The 22,087-nt window shown below is 40.5% G+C and overlaps 1 protein-coding gene across 6 annotated transcripts in view; it reads left to right on the top strand.

Moving 5' to 3' along the window:
- Positions 1–4,110: 4,110 nt before the first annotated feature.
- LEPR (leptin receptor) overlaps positions 4,111–22,087 on the top strand; it is an 85,864-nt gene continuing 67,887 nt past the window's right edge. For 2 of the 6 annotated variants that reach the window (XM_056532813.1, XM_056532807.1), the window contains exon 1: positions 16,085–16,362. The gene's annotated coding sequence lies outside the window, so the exon portion shown is untranslated. Of the gene's footprint in view, positions 4,153–15,973; positions 16,042–16,082; positions 16,363–21,335; positions 21,360–22,087 lie in introns of those variants that run through there. The other 4 variants (XM_056532810.1, XM_056532808.1, XM_056532814.1 and 1 more) reach the window with 4 other exon arrangements.

The raw sequence follows: 22,087 nt of genomic DNA, 5'->3' as shown, positions 1-22,087 counted from the left end.
ATTCCTGTCAGTAGTGAGGTCCTGCTCACTGTATACTGATGTTTTCTATATATTCCTGTCAGTAGTGAGGTCCTGCTCACTGTATACTGATGTTTTCTATATAGTCCTGTCAGTAGTGAGGCTCTGCTCACTATACTGATGTTTTCTATATATTCCTGTCAGTAGTGAGGCCCTGCTCACTATATACTGATGTTTTCTATATATTCCTGTCAGTAGTGAGGCTCTGCTCACCATATACTGATGTTTTCTATATAGTCCTGTCAGTAGTGAGGCCCTGCTCACTATACTGATGTTTTCTATATATTCCTGTCAGTAGTGAGGCCCTGCTCACTATATACTGATGTTTTCTATATATTCCTGTCAGTAGTGAGGCTCTGCTCACTGTATACTGATGTTTTCTATATAGTCCTGTCAGTAGTGAGGCTCTGCTCACTATATACTGATATCTATATATTCCTGTCAGTAGTGAGGCCCTGCTCACTATATACTGATGTTTTCTATATATTCCTGTCAGTAGTGAGGCTCTGCTCACTATATACTGATGTTTTCTATATAGTCCTGTCAGTAGTGAGGTCCTGCTCACTATATACTGATGTTTTCTATATATTCCTGTCAGTAGTGAGGCTCTGCTCACTGTATACTGATGTTTTCTATATAGTCCTGTCAGTAGTGAGGCTCTGCTCACTATATACTGATATCTATATATTCCTGTCAGTAGTGAGGCCCTGCTCACTATATACTGATGTTTTCTATATATTCCTGTCAGTAGTGAGGCTCTGCTCACTATATACTGATGTTTTCTATATAGTCCTGTCAGTAGTGAGGTCCTGCTCACTATATACTGATGTTTTCTATATATTCCTGTCAGTAGTGAGGCCCTGCTCACTATATACTGATGTTTTCTATATATTCCTGTCAGTAGTGAGGTCCTGCTCACTATATACTGATGTTTTCTATATATTCCTGTCAGTAGTGAGGCCCTGCTCACTATATACTGATGTTTTCTATATATTCCTGTCAGTAGTGAGGCCCTGCTCACTATATACTGATGTTTTCTATATATTCCTGTCAGTAGTGAGGCCCTGCTCACTATATACTGATGTTTTCTTTATATTCCTGTCAGTAGTGAGGCCCTGCTCACTATATACTGATATCTATATATTCCTGTCAGTAGTGAGGCCCTGCTCACTATATACTGATGTTTTCTATATATTCCTGTCAGTAGTGAGGTCCTGCTCACTATATACTGATGTTTTCTATATATTCCTGTCAGTAGTGAGGCTCTGATCACTATATACTGATGTTTTTCATGTACAAGGCTTTGCTGACATTTTTCCTCTTGAGTAGACACGAGTGGACAAAGCCAGACGGGTACATGAGATGGACTCCGGGCTCAAGTCAGAGTCCAAACATTGGGAGAATCCAGGTAAGACAGACTCTGCGGTTACTTAACTATGTAAAGTCACTGGTGTCCTCCAGATATCCAGCTCTGCCACCATGAGTAGTCCGGCTGAGCAGAGACATTGAGGACAAGGTACCTGGAGAAGAATTGTCTCCCAAGTGTCATCACTCAGGTCTGTATCAGACGTCCTATGGGATTTCCCTTAGATGTGTTTAGAATCTCATCTGAGAATCAGCCCGGTTGTCTGATGGGTCAGCAGTATATGAGGATCCTAGAGTTCCTCCAAGGAAAGGAAGAGCTTGGCCTTTCCACAAGCTGCCAAATGGAAACCATCTTAGTCCTGCTGCTCTAAAGGGCGAAAGTTCTTCTCCAAGAGCCAATGTTCTGCAAAAGGGCTCAGGATAAAGGAACCAGGGAGAAGACTACCAAACCAAATCAGTTTGATGTCAGAAGGACAACCATGGTTGGTGCAAGACTTTCTGGATTCCTGTCAGCCTGAGGAAGGGTGGCATGTGTTATGGACACCTATCTACATGTGTCCATACATCCATCCTCAGCGGAATATCAGAGTGGTCATCCAGTCAGGAAAAGGAGTGCTTCACTATTCTGGACCCTGCCATTAGTATATACTCCCAGAGTGGTAGAGCCATTGTGGTAGTGGCTGTTCTTCATCTTCAGAGGATCCATGTGGTGCCGTACCCGGGCACCTGACTCCGGCTGTTTTTTTTTTTTTTTTTTCCACTGAAGAAGTCACATTCTACAAACAGTCTGAGAGATTTCCAGGAGAAAGTTCAGTCTGTCTGGACAGGAATCTCCAATATTTTTCCTCCCCTGCTTGGGCGGTCAGTCGCACATGCAGGAGTCTCAGATTGGGGCTTTCCAAAAGAAAATCTCCCAACAGGTTGTAGCTTTTGACCTACGGATGTGGTCCTGCTCACAACAGATGCCTCTGAATCAGATTAAGGAGCTTACATGTTGGATCTTTGGGTCCAGAGGAGCTGGACACATGAAGAATATCAGATGTCAGCCAACCTGAGGAAGATGGGGCCAGTGAACTTGGGTATTTTGGCTACGCTTTAACCCAGTGCCCAGTATCCCAGCGGTCCCAGCAGGCACTCTGAATATCCAGGCGGATCAGCCGAGCAGAACTATTCTATGTTCAAGCAGAGGTCCCTCACTGTAGTATACCTCTGCCAAATAGTCAGCAGGAGAGGTCTACCTGATTACAACATGAGGGCTATCATAGAAAACTGGAAGGTTGCTAAATTTGCTTCTCTGAATTGCAGAAACCAACCAGACATCTTGGATGCACTGACAGTATCATAGAGAGGCCTCTACATCTATCTATTTCAGCCTCCAGTCATAAGGAAGATCCTGATGGACAAGCCAGACGGGATCCTGATAGCCCCATACTGGCCAAGACGGGGTTTGTTTTCCCTCCTGTTACAGTTAAAGGAAATTTCCTCCCCACAGGGACCTGCTGACACAGAACGGATCCTTCATCCACAGCCGGAGCTGTTGCCTTTGACTGTGTGGAGTTTGAGAAGGATAGATTCCATATGATGGGCTCATTGGAGGAGGTGATATCTACTCGTCTTTTCAGCCGATAGAGAATCCTTAAAGGCGCTCTACTCGACACTCTTGAGAAAGTTCACGTTCTGGAAGAGGATCGAAAAGAGGTTCCATTTGCAGTCATTTTGCAGTTCCTCCAAAATGGATACGAAAAAAGCCTGTGAGCGAATACATTGAGGCTCCATGTCTCAATAAATTCCTTCACAGATAGCAGATTGGCAGTCATCCAGTCATCACTTGATTCTTCACAGCACTAAGGCAGGTCAGACCAGTCATAGGTCTTCCTCAGACCAGTCGTAGGTCTTCCTTAGACCAGTCGTATGTCTTCCTCCGGTGGTGGTGTCTAAGCCTCTCCCAAGTAAGTCGACCTGAAGTGATTGTCCTACAAGTTCTTTCCTGATTGCGATAACATTCTCACACAGGTTGGGATAAAATACAAGCGCTCTCCTCATGAGATCCCTTTATAAGATTTGTACCAGAGGGAGTCCTGCTGAAGGTGTCATCTGAGATGACATCATCAGGGAATTCGCTTGCTGAAGTTCTTACTGGATCCACTGTTGAGGAGGAAGAGTTCTTCACCATCTGGATGGGTCTACAGCACTGATCTGCTACCACAATAGAACCCAGACATTCAGGGTGGAAGAGAATCTGTTCGTACAGTTGCCGGTGTGGTAAAGGGAAGAAAGGTGTCTAAAGCTACCTTGGTGGAATGGCTTAAGTCTACGATTCTGAACGCCAGTGAGATCACAGGAGTTGAGCCACCAGATTCCATCATAGCTCAATCTACACTCTAGACAACCAAAGCTGGGGTCCAGCCTCTGGCATGTCGGTGCTCTATGCCGTGTTCAATTAAGTATCCCCCCCTTATGTTGCTATACAGCTCCCTTCTGTGCTGCCTGAAGACGAAATGGAAAATTTGTACTTACCGTAATTTTGCTTTCCATGAGTCTGAAGGCAGCACATACAAACCCTCCCTACTATAGGTCATCTTTTTGTATCGGAACTGAGTCTATTCAATAACACAAGTGGATGAGGTCATGATGGATGGTTATAGCCAGGCTTGGCCTGAGGCTTGTTAATTCTCTTAATTGTTTGCTAGGTGGGCGGTCTTAGGATGAACTGAAAGGAGCTATTAACCCTTCTGTGCTGCCTTCAGACTCATGGAAAGCAAAATTACAGTAAGTACAAATTTTCCCTATAATGCCCTATATACAAGAATATAACTACTATAATACTGCTCCTATATTCAAGAATATAACTACTATAATACTGCTCCTATATACAAGAATATAACTACTATAATACTGCTCCTATATACAAGAGTATAACTACTATAATACTGCCTCCTATATACAAGAATATAACTACTATAATAGAACTACTATAATACTGCTCCTATATACAAGAGTATAACTACTATAATACTGCTCCTATATACAAGAATATAACTACTATAATACTGCTCTTATATACAAGAATATAACTACTATAATATTGCTCCCTATATACAAGAATATAACCAGTGGCGTTGCGACCGGGGTGCGGGGGGTGCAGCCCGCACCGGGTGACACCATATACGCCGCCGGTCCTCAGTTGCGCTGCCTGTCTCCATACTAGCAGCCCCCCACGGCCCCCACTTGCGCTGCCTCTGTAAGAGCATCCCCCCCGGTCCTCATTTGTTGCATCTCCGTACTAGCACCCCCCCCCGTCACCTGCTCAGTGAACCGGCCTGCGCCCCCACGTATTCTGTTGCGCCGGTCCGACGTCCCTCCGCAGGGCCAGCGCAGGAGGACGTGACATCACTCGCAGAGCGCCCGGAGAGAAGGAGCGCTGCGCTGGATGGGTGAGTGAGTGTCTGTCTCTCTCTGTTTGTGTGTCTCTGTCTGTGTGTGGCTCTCTGTCTGTGTGTGGCTCTGTCTGTGTGTGGCTCTGTCTGTGTGTGGCTCTCTGTCTGTGTGTGGCTCTCTGTCTGTGTGTGGCTCTCTGTCTGTGTGTCTCTGACTGTGTGTGTGTCTCTCTCTCTCTACCTGTGTGTGTTTTTTTTTGTGTGTGGGGGGAGGGGGGGTTTGTTTGAACCAGCGATCTAATGTGGGGAGACTTTGACCTATTGTGGGGAACATGCAAGGGAACCTGCGGCCTAATGGGGGGGGGGGGGGGGGGGGGGAAACTACTACCAAATGTGGGGAATCTATGCTACCTAATGTGGGGAAACTGCTACCTAATGTGGGGATTCTGTGCTACCTAATGTGGGGAAACTTCTACCTAATGTGTGGAATTTGTGCTACCTAATGTGTGGAATCTGTGCTACTTAATGTGGGGAAACTACTACCTAATGTGGGGTAACTGGTACCAAAAGTGGGAAATCTATGCTACCTAATGTGGGGAAACTGCTACCTACCTAATGTGGGGGAACTGCTGCCTACCTAATGCCCCCCCCCCTGGCAGTAGCACCCTCATCATCCACCAGCAACCCCCCCCCCCCCAGCAGCAGCACCTCCATCAGCAGATCCTGATGGTGGATGATGGGGGTGCTCCTGCCAGCAGGATGATCCTGCCGATGGACGATGGGGGTGATACTGCCAGGGGGGATGGCCAGTAGCACCCTCATCATCCTCCAGCAACACCTCCCCAGTACTAGCACCCCCATCATCAACTAGCAACACCACCAGATTTATATTCAGAGGGTACAGTATGTGGCAGATTTATATTCAGAGGGCACAGTGTGTGGCGGTATATTCAGAGGGTACAGTATGTGGCAGATTTATATTCAGAGGGTACAGTATGTGTTGGTATTCAGAATGTACAGTGTGTGGTAGTATTATATTCAGTGGGTATGGTGTATGGAAGGTTTATAATCAGAGTATAGTGTATAGTAGTATTATATTTAGAGGATACAGTGTCTGGCAGGTTTATAATAATTATTGTTTTCATATAGAGGATGAGAATGCGCTGACATAGTGAGGAGACGTCTGGGCATCACATTCTACAGACAGAAGTTTTAGCTGGACCAGGCGGTATGTACCATCTGAATTATATAAGGGAAGACTATAGAGAAGACGTCACCTGTAGTCACTGATATCATTGTGTATTCTCCTCACTATAGAGACGTCACCTGTAGTCACTGATATCATTGTACATTCTCCTCTCTGTGTCCTATCAGAGCTGTAGTCACTTGTCAGTTCTACAGTTATGATGAGTGAAACTACAACTCCCAGCATAACCTCACCACTGCATAAAGGGGTACTCTACTGGAAAAAAAATTTTTTAATCAACTGGTGCTACAAAGTTAAACAGATTTATAAATTACTTCTACTTAAAAATCGTAATCCTTCCATACTTATTAGCTGCTGTATAAGTGATTCACAGGAAGTTATTTTCTTTTTTTAATTTATTTTCTGTCTGACCACAGTGCTCTGTGCTGACACCTCTGTCCATGTCAAGAACTGTCCATAGTAGGAGGAAATCCCCATTGCAAACCTCTCCTGCTCTGGACAGTTCCTAACATGGAAAGACAGAGCACTGTGGACAGACTGGAAAGAACTACACAACTTCCTGTGGAGAATACAACAGCTTATATAAGTACTGTAAGGATTAAGATTTTAAATAGAAATAATTTAAAAATCTGTTTAACTTTCTGGCACCAGTTGATATAAAAGTAAATGTTTTCCGGCGGAGTACCCCTTTAAGTAATTCTGGGAGCTGTATATTTAAATGGTGAAAACTTCTTTAACACTTTCCTATTCTGTGGCAACTGGTATATCTGATTATTATACTGGAATTTCTCACAATGCGCCACAACAGTGGTGTCTGTCACAATAAGCTAAAAACTTACTGAGGGGGGGAAGGTATGGGGGTGACACCATTTTTCTACTGCACCGGGTGACACCAACCCTAGCAACGCCACTGAATATAACTACTATAATACTGCCTCCTATATACAAGAATATAACTACTATAATACTGCCTCCTATATACAAGAATATAACTACTATAATACTGCCTCCTATATATAAGAATATAACTACTATAATACTGCCTCCTATATACAAGAATATAACTACTATAATACTGCCCCCTATATACAGGAATATAACTACTATAATACTGCTCCTATATACAAGAATATAACTACTATAATACTGCTCCTATATACAAGAATATAACTACTATAATACTGCTCCTATATACAAGAATATAACTACTATAATACTGCCTCCTATATACAGGAATATAACTACTATAATACTGCTCCTATATACAAGAATATAACTACTATAATACTGCTCCTATATACAAGGATATAACTACTATAATACTGCTCCTATATACAAGAATATAACTACTATAATACTGCTCCTATGTACAATAATATAACTGCTATAAAACAAATGAACACCTCTTCTTGTTATGGGTTTTGACCAATCCCTCTGCTGCATTTGCTAATAGACGTATATAATTCATCATGCAGCCATATCATTCCCATAGATAATAACACTATAATGGTTACACTGTAGATCCCAGTGACCTTCCATCTGGCGCAGTCATAATATAAGACCTTTCCATAAGTCGCTCTGTCACATTCCTGCCCCAGATATGCGTCTTATTGTGAAGTGGAAATATCTAGGAGGAACAACAGGCAGGACATAAATGTGATATAATGCCGCCATGTCTATATATAGCGGGTATATCCTCTGACCAGTCACTGCGGAGCTGCCTGTATAGGGTGGAGGGGTCCATAGCTGAGCAGACATATACAAGGCTGGGTGCAGCCTGCAGCTGTTATCTATGCAGGACTCTTGTTAGTGCCAACATGTGAAGCTCCACAAGCAAGCGGGCAATCCGAATGTCTCCAGGTACAGAGACAATAACTACAACATGTGAGAAAGCTGCACATACAATATACAATATACTGTACACTATACCTACTATACTATACTATACACTATATACTATACTATACTATACTATACACTATATACTATACTATACTATACACTATATACTATACACTATATACTATACTATACACTATATACTATACTATACTATACACTATACTATACACTATATACTATACTATACTATACACTATACTATACACTATACTATACATATACTAAACCTACTATACTATACTATACACTATATACTATACTATACATATACTATACACTGTACTATACACTATACTATATACTATACATATACTATACACTATACAATACATATACTATACTATACACTATATACTATACTATACACTATACAATACATATACCATACACTATAGTATAGTGGGTATAGTATAGTAGGTATAGTATAGTGTATGGTATATAGTATAGTATATGTATAGCATAGTGTATAGTATAATAAAGTGTATAGTATAGTGTATAGTATATGTATAGTATAGAATATTGTATAGTATATAGTATATAGTGTATAGTATAGTGTATAGTACAGTATAGTATAGTATATGTATTGTATAGTGTATAGTATAGTATAGTGGGTATAGTATAGTAGGTATAGTATACTATACTATACACTATACTGTACTATACACTATACTATACACTATATACTATATACTATACAATATTCTATACTATACATATACTATACACTATACTATACACTTTATTATACTATACACTATGCTATACATATACTATACTATATACCATACACTATACTATACACTATACTATAATATATACCATACACTATACTATACACTATACTATAATATATACCATACACTATACTATACACTATACTATAATATATACCATACACTATACTATACACTATACTATAATATATACCATACACTATACTATACACTATACTATAATATATACCATACACTATACTATACACTATACTATAATATATACCATACACTATACTATACACTATACTATAATATATACCATACACTATACTATACACTATACTATAATATATACCATACACTATACTATACACTATACTATAATATATACCATACACTATACTATACACTATACTATAATATATACCATACACTATACTATACACTATACTATAATATATACCATACACTATACTATAATATATACCATACACTATACTATAATATATACCATACACTATAATATAATATAATATATACCATACACTATACTATACTATACACTATACTATAATATAATATATACCATACACTATACCATACACCATACTATAATATATACCATACACTATACTATAATATAATATATACCATACACTATACCATACACTATACTATAATATATACCATACACTATACTATAATATATACCATACACTATACTATAATATATACCATACACTATACTATAATATATACCATACACTATACTATAATATATACCATACACTATACTATAATATATACCATACACTATACTATACACTATACTATAATATATCATACACCATACTATAATATATACCATACACTATACTATAATATATACCATACACTATACCATACACTATACTATAATATATACCATACACTATACTATAATATATACCATACACTATACTATACTATAATATATACCATACACTATACTATACACATAATATAATATATACCATATACTATACACCATACTATAATATATACCATACACTATACTATAATATATACCATACACTATACTATAATATATACCATACACTATACTATAATATATACCATACACTATACTATACACATAATATAATATATACCATACACTATACCATACACTATACTATAATATATACCATACACTATACTATAATATATACCATACACTATACTATAATATATACCATACACTATACTATAATATATACCATACACTATACCATACACTATACTATACCATACACTATACTATAATATATACCATACACTATACCATACACTATACTATAATATATACCATACACTATACCATACACTATACCATACACTATACTATATACCATACACTATACTATAATATATACCATACACTATACTATAATATATACCATACACTATACTATAATATATACCATACACTATACTATAATATATACCATACACTATACCATACACTATACTATAATATATACCATACACTATACCATACACTATACTATAATATATACCATACACTATACTATAATATATACCATACACTATACCATACACTATACCATACACTATACCATACACCATACTATAATATATACCATACACTATACTATATACTTTACATTATATCAATGCGTTTTCCCTAGCAGGAACGCACATGTACGGCAGAGGCCCAGCACACAGACCATTATTGTTATCACATCATCTCCATTAGGATCCAGCAGCGGCCGCACAACTGTGGACATGATGTTCCAGGTAACAGAACACGATAATATTGGATATTCATAGCGGCAATTAATTGTTATTCTGCTCATAAACAAATCATAATGTCCGAGTTACATAAAATTCATCTTTTTACATTTAGAATGTTAAGGTTTAGATTAAAATGGTCTTTGTTATGTTGTTTATGGAGGAAGGAATAAAGAAAGGGAAGGAAGAGAAGTAAAAAGGGAAGAAAAGAAGTTAGAGATGGAAGGAAGGAAGGATGAGAAGGAAGGAAACTAAGAGAAAAATGGAAGAAAGGAAGTTAGAGAAGGAAAGAAGGAATTAAAGGAAGAAAAGGAAGGAAGAGAGAGAAAAAGTAAGGAAGCATGGGAAGGAAGGAAAGATGGAAGGGAAGAAAGTAATGGAAAGTAATATAAGGAAAGGTAGTAAAGGAATGATGGAAGGAAAGAAAGGAAAAATAAACTAGGAAAGAAACGGAAGGGAGAAAAGAAAGAATGGAAGAAAAAGCTATAAAGGGAAGTTTGGAAGGAGGGCAATGTAGGATAGGAAGGAAGGAAAGGAAGGAAGAAAAGTAATGAAGGAAGGAAGAGCCAGAAGAAAGTGATAAAGAGAGAAAGGGAAGGAAGGAAGAGTTTTTTCTGGAAAGTTCTAGGTTGGGAAACACTTCCGATCCACCAATCACTAGAGGTCAGAATATCAGATTTCAGTCTCTATAATAAATTCCTCTCAGGAGGTAAATCAAGTGCAGTCACTTACCCTGCGCTGCGGCCTCTGTAATCAATAGATATCGATCCTCATAAGATTCCAGCAAAGAGCTCAGACCTGAGGAGGACGATACTGACTTTATACATCAGGATCTCCGCTTTATTACCGGATTATTACAGGACAGGACGTATTGTCTTCTGAGATTATTACAGGACAGGACGTATTGTCTTCTGAGATTATTATGGGACAGGACGTATTGTCTTCTGGGATTATTACCAGACAGGACGTATTGTCTTCTGGGATTATTACCAGACAGGACGTATTGTCTTCTGAGATTATTATTACAGGACAGGACGTATTGTCTTCTGAGATTATTATTACAGGACAGGACGTATTGTCTTCTGAGATTATTATTACAGGACAGGACGTATTGTCTTCTGAGATTATTATTATAGGACAGGACGTATTGTCTTCTGAGATTATTATGGGACAGGACGTATTGTCTTCTGAGATTATTACCGGACAGGACGTATTGTCTTCTGAGATTATTACGGGACAGGACGTATTGTCTTCTGAGATTATTACCGGACAGGACGTATTGTCTTCTGAGATTACGGGACAGGACGTATTGTCTTCTGGATTATTACAGGACAGGACGTATTGTCTTCTGAGATTATTACGGGACAGGACGTATTGTTTTCTGAGATTATTACGGGACAGGACGTATTGTCTTCTGGGATTATTATGGGACAGGACGTATTGTCTTCTGAGATTATTACCAGACAGGACGTATTGTCTTCTGAGATTATTATTATAGGACAGCACGTATTGTCTTCTGAGATTATTATTATAGGACAGGACGTATTGTCTTCTGAGATTATTATTATAGGACAGCACGTATTGTCTTCTGAGATTATTATTATAGGACAGCACGTATTGTCTTCTGAGATTATTATTATAGGACAGCACGTATTGTCTTCTGAGATTATTACGGGACAGGACGTATTGTCTTCTGAGATTTTTACGGGACAGGACGTATTGTCTTCTGGGATTATTATAGGACAGGACGTATTGTCTTCTGAGATTATTATGGGACAGGACGTATTGTCTTCTGAGATTATTATGGGACAGGACGTATTGTCTTCTGAGATTATTATGGGACAGGACGTATTGTCTTCTGGGATTATTATAGGACAGGACGTATTGTCTTCTGAGATTATTATGGGACAGGACGTATTGTCTTCTGAGATTATTATGGGACAGGACGTATTGTCTTCTGAGATTATTACCAGACAGGACGTATTGTCTTCTGAGATTATTACGGGACAGGACGTATTGTCTTCTGAGATTATTACCGGACAGGACGTATTGTCTTCTGAGATTATTACCGGACAGGACGTATTGTCTTCTGGGATTATTATGGGACAGGACGTATTGTCTTCTGAGATTATTACGGGACAGGACGTATTGTCTTCTGAGATTATTACGGGACAGGACGTATTGTCTTCTGAGATTATTACGGGACAGGACGTATTGTCTTCTGAGATTACAGGACAGGACGTATTGTCTTCTGAGATTATTACAGGACGTATTGTCTTCTGGATTATTATGGGACAGGACGTATTGTCTTCTGAGATTATTACGGGACAGGACGTATTGTCTTCTGAGATTACAGGACAGGACGTATTATCTTCTGAGATTATTACAGGACAGGACGTATTGTCTTCTGAGATTATTACGGGACAGGACGTATTGTCTTCTGAGATTATTATTACAGGACAAGACGTATTGTCTTCTGAGATTATTACAGGACAGGACATATTGTCTTCTGAGATTATTACAGGACAGGACGTATTGTCTTCTGAGATTATTATTATAGGACAGGACGTATTGTCTTCTGAGATTATTATTATAGGACAGGACGTATTGTCTTCTGGGATTATAACGGGACAGGACGTATTGTCTTCTGGGATTATTATAGGACAGGACGTATTGTCTTCTGAGATTATTATGGGACAGGACGTATTGTCTTCTGAGATTATTACAGGACAGGACGTATTGTCTTCTGAGATTATTACAGGACAGGACGTATTGTCTTCTGAGATTATTACAGGACAGGACGTATTGTCTTCTGAGATTATTATGGGACAGGACGTATTGTCTTCTGAGATTATTATGGGACAGGACGTATTGTCTTCTGAGATTATTACGGGACAGGACGTATTGTCTTCTGAGATTACAGGACAGGACGTATTGTCTTCTGAGATTATTATGGGACAGGACGTATTGTCTTCTGAGATTATTATGGGACAGGACGTATTGTCTTCTGAGATTATTACGGGACAGGACGTATTGTCTTCTGAGATTATTACGGGACAGGACGTATTGTCTTCTGAGATTATTACGGGACAGGACGTATTGTCTTCTGAGATTATTACGGGACAGGACGTATTGTCTTCTGAGATTATTACGGGACAGGACGTATTGTCTTCTGAGATTATTACGGGACAGGACGTATTGTCTTCTGAGATTATTACGGGACAGGACGTATTGTCTTCTGAGATTATTACGGGACAGGACGTATTGTCTTCTGAGATTATTACAGGACAGGACGTATTGTCTTCTGAGATTATTACAGGACAGGACGTATTGTCTTCTGAGATTATTACAGGACAGGACGTATTGTCTTCTGAGATTATTACAGGACAGGACGTATTGTCTTCGGAGGTTGTTTATTTTATAGATTTAGTCATCAATGAGCTCCTTGTGCCGTTTCGTAGGCAGAGTTCACACGACATAAAATTTGCTGACCTGGTGGCCCCAGCTGTTGCGAAACTACAACTCCCAGCATGCCTAGACAGCCTTTGGCTGTCCGGGCACATTGAAAGTTGCAGATTTGCAACAGCTGGAGGCACACTGGTTGGGAAACACCGCCTTATGCTGTTCTCTGTTTCTTATACTGTTTTCTGTGTTGTTCCTCGTGGCACGCAATGGATTTTTACTTTTATATGCTGTGGATTTAGTCGCAGTTTTAGATGCAGATTGGCCTCATAAAACGTATAAAGCGCAGCAGAAAAAGAAACCCCATATAAACCATGCAACAGATTCCAATTATTAAACGTAATACAGGCAAAGGAAATTACATTGTCCCCAACGGAGACAGGAACAGTGTAAAAATAGTTATGTACAGCGCTACAGAATAGGTTGGCGCTACATAAATAAAGAAATGATCCTTGTTATATTCAAGATGCAGTTTAAAGAGTACCTGTCACCAAACTAAACTTTTAATAAACTTTTAATTAATCCTTATGTAATTATAAGACACTTTGCTATTTACTTGCTGTTAAAATTCTCAACCTTTGTATGTTTTTAATGTGATCAGAAAAAAACGGCCACTAGGTGGCTCTGTTCTGTTCCCTGCACAATCTTCTGATGACACCTGTCTAGGGAACGGTCCAGATAGAAGCAAATTCCCATAGCAAACCTCTTCTACTCTGTGCATTTCCCGAGACAGACAGAGGTGTCAGCAGAGAGCACTGTTGCCAGACAGAAAAGAACAACTTAACTTCAGCAGCTGATAAGTACTGGAAGGATTAAGATTTAATAGAAGTAATTTACAAATCTGTTTAACTTTCTGGAGCCAGATGATATATAATTTAAGTTGCTTTCTGTACTGTTCCTTGTGTTGCTTCTATTGTTGCCTTTTTGGTACATTTTTGTGCCATTCCATGTGCTGTTTATGTTCCTTTATTTTTCCATTTTTGTGTTGTTCCTTGTGTCATGTATCTTTTTTTTATTTTTATTTTTTTATTGCTGCAGCTGCCAGATGTTGCATTGTAGTTAATGGAAGAATCGTAAGAGAATTCCATTCATACAATCCTTATTTTTCCCCCCTTGAGACTTCAATATGATGAATCCAGGTTGACATCACCATGTTTGGGTGGTCTGATCTAGCGTCTTTTATTTGTTTTTGATTCTGTGGTCTGAATGTTTTCTGGAGATTAATCTTGATTTATTTTGAGGTTTGCAAGTCTAAGATCTTTGTTCATTTTGGAGTGTAATAAAGGGGTCGTAACTGTTCTAGTCACAGTCTGTTCTGCTTTCCACTAACATATGTACTGGATTTCTAGGGAACACTGTATATAACCTATAGGGACATTAGGAGAGAAGGCATAAGCGCCAGGACACATTTATTGGCACATTGCAGGTTTACAAAATCATGTTTTTAGATATCGGTATGACGAAACCAGGTTTACAAATCCATGTTTGGTGGTGGTGGTGGGGTTCTAGTCTAGGGTCTATTCATTTTGAATTGTGGAGTCTGAATGAATTCTGGAGTTTGATCTGGATGTATTCTGGAGTTTGATCTGGATGTATTCTGGAGTTTGATCTGGATGTATTCTGGAGTTTGATCTGGATGTATTCTGGAGTTTGATCTGGATGTATTCTGGAGTTTGATCTGGATGTATTCTGGAGTTTGATCTGGAAGTATTCTGGGGTTTGATCTGGATGTATTCTGGGGTTTGATCTGGATGTATTCTGGGGTTTGATCTGGATGTATTCTGGAGTTTGATCTGGATGTATTCTGGAGGTTACCTGGATGTATTCTGGAGTTTGATCTGGATGTATTCTGGAGTTTGATCTGGATGTATTCTGGAGTTTGATCTGGATGTATGCTGGAGTTTGATCTGGATGTATGCTGGGATTTGATCTGGATGTATGCTGGGGTTTGATCTGGATGTATTCTGGAGTTTGATCTGGATGTATGCTGGAGTTTGATCTGGATTTATTCTGGGGTTGGAGCCTAAGATTTGTGTTCATTTCGGCATGTAGTGAAGAGGTCGTAACTGTTCTACTCGCAGTCTAACCTGCTTCCCACTAACATACCTACTGGATTTATCGGTAGCACCGTACGTAACCTATAGGGACATTAGGAGACAAGGCGTAAGCGCCAGGACACGTTTATTGGCACATTGCAGAGGTTGGTAATTACATTGATAAGATTTGTGCTTTCCCTTCTCCCATGCGGCTCACATTCTCCCATGAAGGATCCTGATGGATACAGATGTCCCCTGTGTCCTGATGGCATCTCTGCCTGTTCGCTTCACTCTTCAATGAGCAGTCCTATGATTCAGCTTTGCAGTCCTCAGCATATGTCAGTCCCACTACCCTCCCCTGTGCATGTGTGGGAGCTGGGCCGGCTCTACATAGGGGGGTGACAGCTCACACATCAGGATCTGCACACAAAGCTGGGAGAGCCTGCAAGTACCTCGCACACTGATACGACACTGCAGCTGCGCTGGTAATGTACAATGCATTTCTTATATTTCTCACTGTATTATTTTCCCTGATCCTCTTATCTGGTAAAGAACTAAAGTTTGGCAGATGTCGCAGAGACGAGTTTGTCATTTGGCAAAATCTTCTATGTTAAAGAGATACAAGTCCAGCTCTGCTACATTTGCTTATGCATTGATTTGTTTAAAAAAAAAAATTGTATAATTCTTAAGAATTTATAAGGAAATCTAAATGTGCAAATTTCTATGTTGGGAATGGTCATATTATAGGGCATATCATCTGTCAGGGTCAGGAGGTCATCTATTATCATTCATTGTTGTTTTACAGATATTTACATATATTATTATTATTATTGCATTATGGTTAACTGCCATGGTATAGGCATATATCATTATTATTAGATATAACATATATTGCTATAGTCAGGTGTCAGGGTCATGCCATATAGCAGTGTTACCCAACCAAGGTGCCCCAGCTGTTGCAAAACTACAACTCCCAGCATGCCCGGACAGCCAGGTAACTCTCCAGCTGTTGCAAAACTACAACTCCCAGCATGCCCGGACAGCTAGGTAGCTCTCCCATCTATTGCAAAACTGCAACTCCCATCATCCCCGGACAGTCAGGTAGCTCTCCAGCTGTGGCAAAACTACAACTCCCAGTATGCCCGGGCAGCCAGAAAGCTCTCTAGCTGTTGCAAAACTACAACTCCCAGCATGCCTGGACAGCAAGGTTGCTCTCCAGCTGTTGCAAAACTACAAATCCCAGCATGCCTGGACCACCAGGTAGCTCTCCAGATGTTGCAAAACTACAACTCCCAGCATGCCTGGACAGCCAGGTTGCTCTCCAGCTGTTGCAAAACTACAACTCCCAGCATGCCCGGACAGCCAGGAAGCTCTCCAGCTCTTGCAAAACTACAACTCCCAGCATGCCCGGACAGCTATAAAGCTCACTAGCTGTTGCAAAACTACAACTCACAGCATGCCCGGACCATCAGGTTGCTCTCCAGCTGTGGCAAAACTACAACTCCCAGCATGCCCGGACAGCCAGGTTGCTCTCCAGCTATTGCAAAACTACAAATCCCAGCATGCCCAGACCACCAGGTAGCTCTCCAGCTGTTGCAAAACTACAACTCCCAGCATGCCCGGACAGCCAGGTAGCTCTCCAGCTGTTGCAAAACTACAACTCCCAGCATGCCCGGACAGCCTAAGGCTGTCCGGGCATGCTGGGAGTTGTAGTTTTGCAACAGCTGGAAGCACCCTGGTCGAGAAACACTGATAGCATAGATATATTATATATATATATACACACACACACTATCAGTGTTTCTCGACCAGGGTGCTTCCAGCTGTTGCAAAACTACAACTCCCATCATCCCCGGACAGTCAGGTAGCTCTCCAGCTGTGGCAAAACTACAACTCCCAGTATGCCCGGGCAGCCAGAAAGCTCTCTAGCTGTTGCAAAACTACAACTCCCAGCATGCCTGGACAGCAAGGTTGCTCTCCAGCTGTTGCAAAACTACAAATCCCAGCATGCCTGGACCACCAGGTAGCTCTCCAGATGTTGCAAAACTACAACTCCCAGCATGCCTGGACAGCCAGGTTGCTCTCCAGCTGTTGCAAAACTACAACTCCCAGCATGCCCGGACAGCCAGGAAGCTCTCCAGCTCTTGCAAAACTACAACTCCCAGCATGCCCGGACAGCTATAAAGCTCACTAGCTGTTGCAAAACTACAACTCACAGCATGCCCGGACCATCAGGTTGCTCTCCAGCTGTGGCAAAACTACAACTCCCAGCATGCCCGGACAGCCAGGTTGCTCTCCAGCTATTGCAAAACTACAAATCCCAGCATGCCCAGACCACCAGGTAGCTCTCCAGCTGTTGCAAAACTACAACTCCCAGCATGCCCGGACAGCCAGGTAGCTCTCCAGCTGTTGCAAAACTACAACTCCCAGCATGCCCGGACAGCCTAAGGCTGTCCGGGCATGCTGGGAGTTGTAGTTTTGCAACAGCTGGAAGCACCCTGGTCGAGAAACACTGATAGTGTGTGTGTGTATATATATATATAATATATCTATGCTATCAGTGTAAAGGTGTTTATCGTTTTTCGCACGCACAAAGGCTGTTTGTGTTGTTTATGTCCATACTTGTCAATTATCAGTAACGTTCTAGATTGTCGTTAAATTTAATTTCTGATGACTTAATAATAATAATAATAATAATAATTGTGTCATCTATATGTGTCAGTTGTTGGAATTTAGAGGAAAATATAAAGTGCAATATTTTGATAATAATGTATGATACAATTTTTAGTACCTTATGTAGATGGATACATTGTATCCCCAATAAACAATATCGCTCAAACGCCAAACCAACGACTTCAGACAAATCCTATGGTAATCTGTTGTGTAGCGTCACTCTTACATATTTTAACATTCGTCTTTGTCGCTTTTCAGTAACATGCTTTGAGCAATACAAGTTAAAGAAGCACTCCAGGATTTATTTTATTTATTTATTTTTGCTTATATAGTTATAACGTGATTTGCACAATTGTGTTAAATGTCACCATTTTTACCTCGATTTTGAGAATATTAACGCTGACGTGTGGTCAGTTGGATAAATGGCCACTTGTTATTATAGTGGTTACCGGAAATAGAAAAGCAGAGTTAATTTCTTCAAAACAGCGCCACCCCTGTCCTAAGGTTGTGTTTGGTATTGCATCTTTGCTCAATTCACTTCAATAGAACTGAACTGCAATGCCACACACAACCTGAGGGAAGGGGTGGTGCTGTTTTTGGAAGAAATTAGTTCTGTTTCTCTAATTCTGGATTTAAGCTTAGTAGGAGGAGAGGTTTGTAGTATTAATTTGACTATTTGTGTTTTTGACTATTGGCCAGTATGTGGCGTACATAAGTGCGGATCGGTAAACAATACGCTGATATTGTATTAACATTATACATTATTAACATTGATAAGGACATCATGGCCACGCCCCTTGTGGAGTCACACCACGCCCCCTCCATTCATGTCTATGGAAGGGGGGCGTGTCGGCCGATACGCCCCCTCCCATAGACATGAATGGAGGGGCCTGGTGTGACGCCACGAGGGGCATGGCTGTGAAGTCATGACCACTGTCGCAGGAACCGGCAATTGTTCAGAACGCCGAGCGCTGCGGGGGGCCCCAGCAGCGGGACCCCCGCGATCAGACATCTTATCCCCTATCCTTTGTATTGGGGATAAGATGTCTAGCTGTGGAGTAACCCTTTAATGCCTTAAAGAACTGAGTATATTAGAAAAATATACCTGCATAGAAATAGCGCCACTCTTGTTCCTGTGGCTATGTTTGGTATTGCAGTTTTTCAGCACTAATATTAATGCAGGACTCATGGGGGCGCTGTTCCGGTAGGCAGCCATGTTTTTCCCTATCTAACCCATCCCCTTTAATGTTTTCTTCTTTTTGTTTGTATTTGCATTGACTGCTGTCTTTTTTTTTTAAATGGATCCAGAGTTTCTGGAATGTTTTTGACTTGTTTTATGCATGTATTACAAAGCCCTTCTTGGCTGCGGACCTGAGAAGACTTGGAAGACGTGCGTTTGGATTGAATAACCCAATATCTTGGCACCGTTTATTTTTAATTTCTGGAGCACATATTTTGTTACTTGTATACTCGTAGTAGTCGTAGTAATAACAATAAAAGCTGGGATCTGATTTGTTGCACTTTAGGATTTTTTTCTCTCTTGCTTATATAGTGCAGCATAGGCTATTTTTAGAGAATCATGTAGAGGTTCTTGCGTACGCCTTGTGCTTACCTGTTTTAGCTGATGTGGCATGCATCGGTTTTCAGCCATACTCATTGCACACAGTCATAGAATTTATTTCCTATTGCTCCCGAAGGCGCCGACCCCCCTGAAGAGTCCTCACACTCTTATGTTAGGAGAGCACACAGACTGCACTGTAGCTGACTGATGGTGTTCATGTCCATAAGAAGATATATAGAAGTATATAGCATGACACTCACATCAACAGCTCCGGATATCTTCAAGGCTTTAGAAGGGAGGGGAGGTGTATAGGCACTACATATCCTGATCCTATAGAGATAGCAGCAGCAGTATACAGATAGAGCTGGAGGGGAGGTGTATAACTACTATATATCCTGATCCTATAGAGATAGCAGCAGTATACAGACTGAACTGGAGGGGAGGTGTATAACTACTATATATCCTGATCTTATAGAGATAGCAGCAGTATACAGATAGAGCTGGAGGGGAGGTGTATAACTACGATATACCCTGATCCCATACAGATAGCAGCAGTATACAGATAGAGCTGGAGGGGAGGTGTATAACTACTATATATCCTGATCATATAGAGATAGCAGCAGTATACAGACAGAGCTGGAGGGGAGGTGTATAACTACTATATATCCTGATCCCATAGAGATAGCAGCAGTATACAGATAGAGCTGGAGGGCAGGTATATATCTTCAATGTATCCTGATCCCATAGAGATATCAGCAGTATACAGATAGAGCTGGAGGGGAGGTTTATAACTACTATATATCCTAAGCCTTCGGCTGTCTGGGCATGCTGGGAGTTGTAGTTTTGCAACAGCTGGAGGCACCCTGGTTGGGAAACGCTGCACTGGATACTCCACAGAGGTCAATAACATGGTGTCTTCCTCCGCTCAGATCCAGTGGTTTATGTGAAGGTTTATTATGGAGACTTTATTGAGCTGCGTTTTATAGAGCGGCACCTGCTTGTGATATAATGAATATTCATCCGGTGGATATGGACGTTTCCTGGAAGACGTGGGGAATCAGGTTACGAGTCCGCCATGATTTATACCGAACCGTTCAGCCAGACGGAAGCAACAACAACAACTTGGAGCTTTTCCAGGGGCTCCTCATTTGCATGTGATGATGTCATCATGAGATCACTACGTATTCCAAGACACTGACATCATGACCCCAAAAGAAGATGATGTCACCCGCATTAGTTAATCGACGAGTAAGTGGCCGCACTGGGAGCAATTGTAAGAGAGTCACAATGTCCCTTAACCCCTTCACAATCCAGGAAAATGTAAACAATATTTTATTTTACTTTAAATTTTTAAACACTCCCAATAGGGGACAATAGGGGATAAAACACTCCCAATAGGGGACAATAGGGGATAAAACACTCCCAATAGGGGATAAAACACTCCCAATAGGGGACAATAGGGGATAAAACACTCCCAATAGGGGACAATAGGGGATAAAACACTCCCAATAGGGGATAAAACACTCCCAATAGGGGACAATAGGGGATAAAACACTCCCAATAGGGGACAATAGGGGATAAAACACTCCCAATAGGGGACAATAGGGGATAAAACACTCCCAATAGGGAACAATAGGGGATAAAACACTCCCAATAGGGAACAATAGGGGATAAAACACTCCCAATAGGGGATAATAGGGGATAAAACACTCCCAATAGGGGATAATAGGGGATAAAACACTCCCAATAGGGGATAAAACACTCCCAATAGGGGATAAAACACTCCCAATAGGGGATAATAGGGGATAAAACACTCCCAATAGGGGATAAAACACTCCCAATAGGGGATAATAGGGGATAAAACACTCCCAATAGGGGATAATAGGGGATAAAACACTCCCAATAGGGGATAAAACACTCCCAATAGGGGATAATAGGGGATAAAACACTCCCAATAGGGGACAATAGGGGATAAA

The sequence above is a fragment of the Hyla sarda genome, chromosome 7 (assembly GCF_029499605.1).
Source record: "Hyla sarda isolate aHylSar1 chromosome 7, aHylSar1.hap1, whole genome shotgun sequence".
In the NCBI taxonomy this organism is placed as follows: Eukaryota; Metazoa; Chordata; class Amphibia; order Anura; family Hylidae; genus Hyla; species Hyla sarda.
Note: the sequence above shows the minus strand (reverse complement) of the source record. Positions and strands in the feature narration are given on the sequence as shown.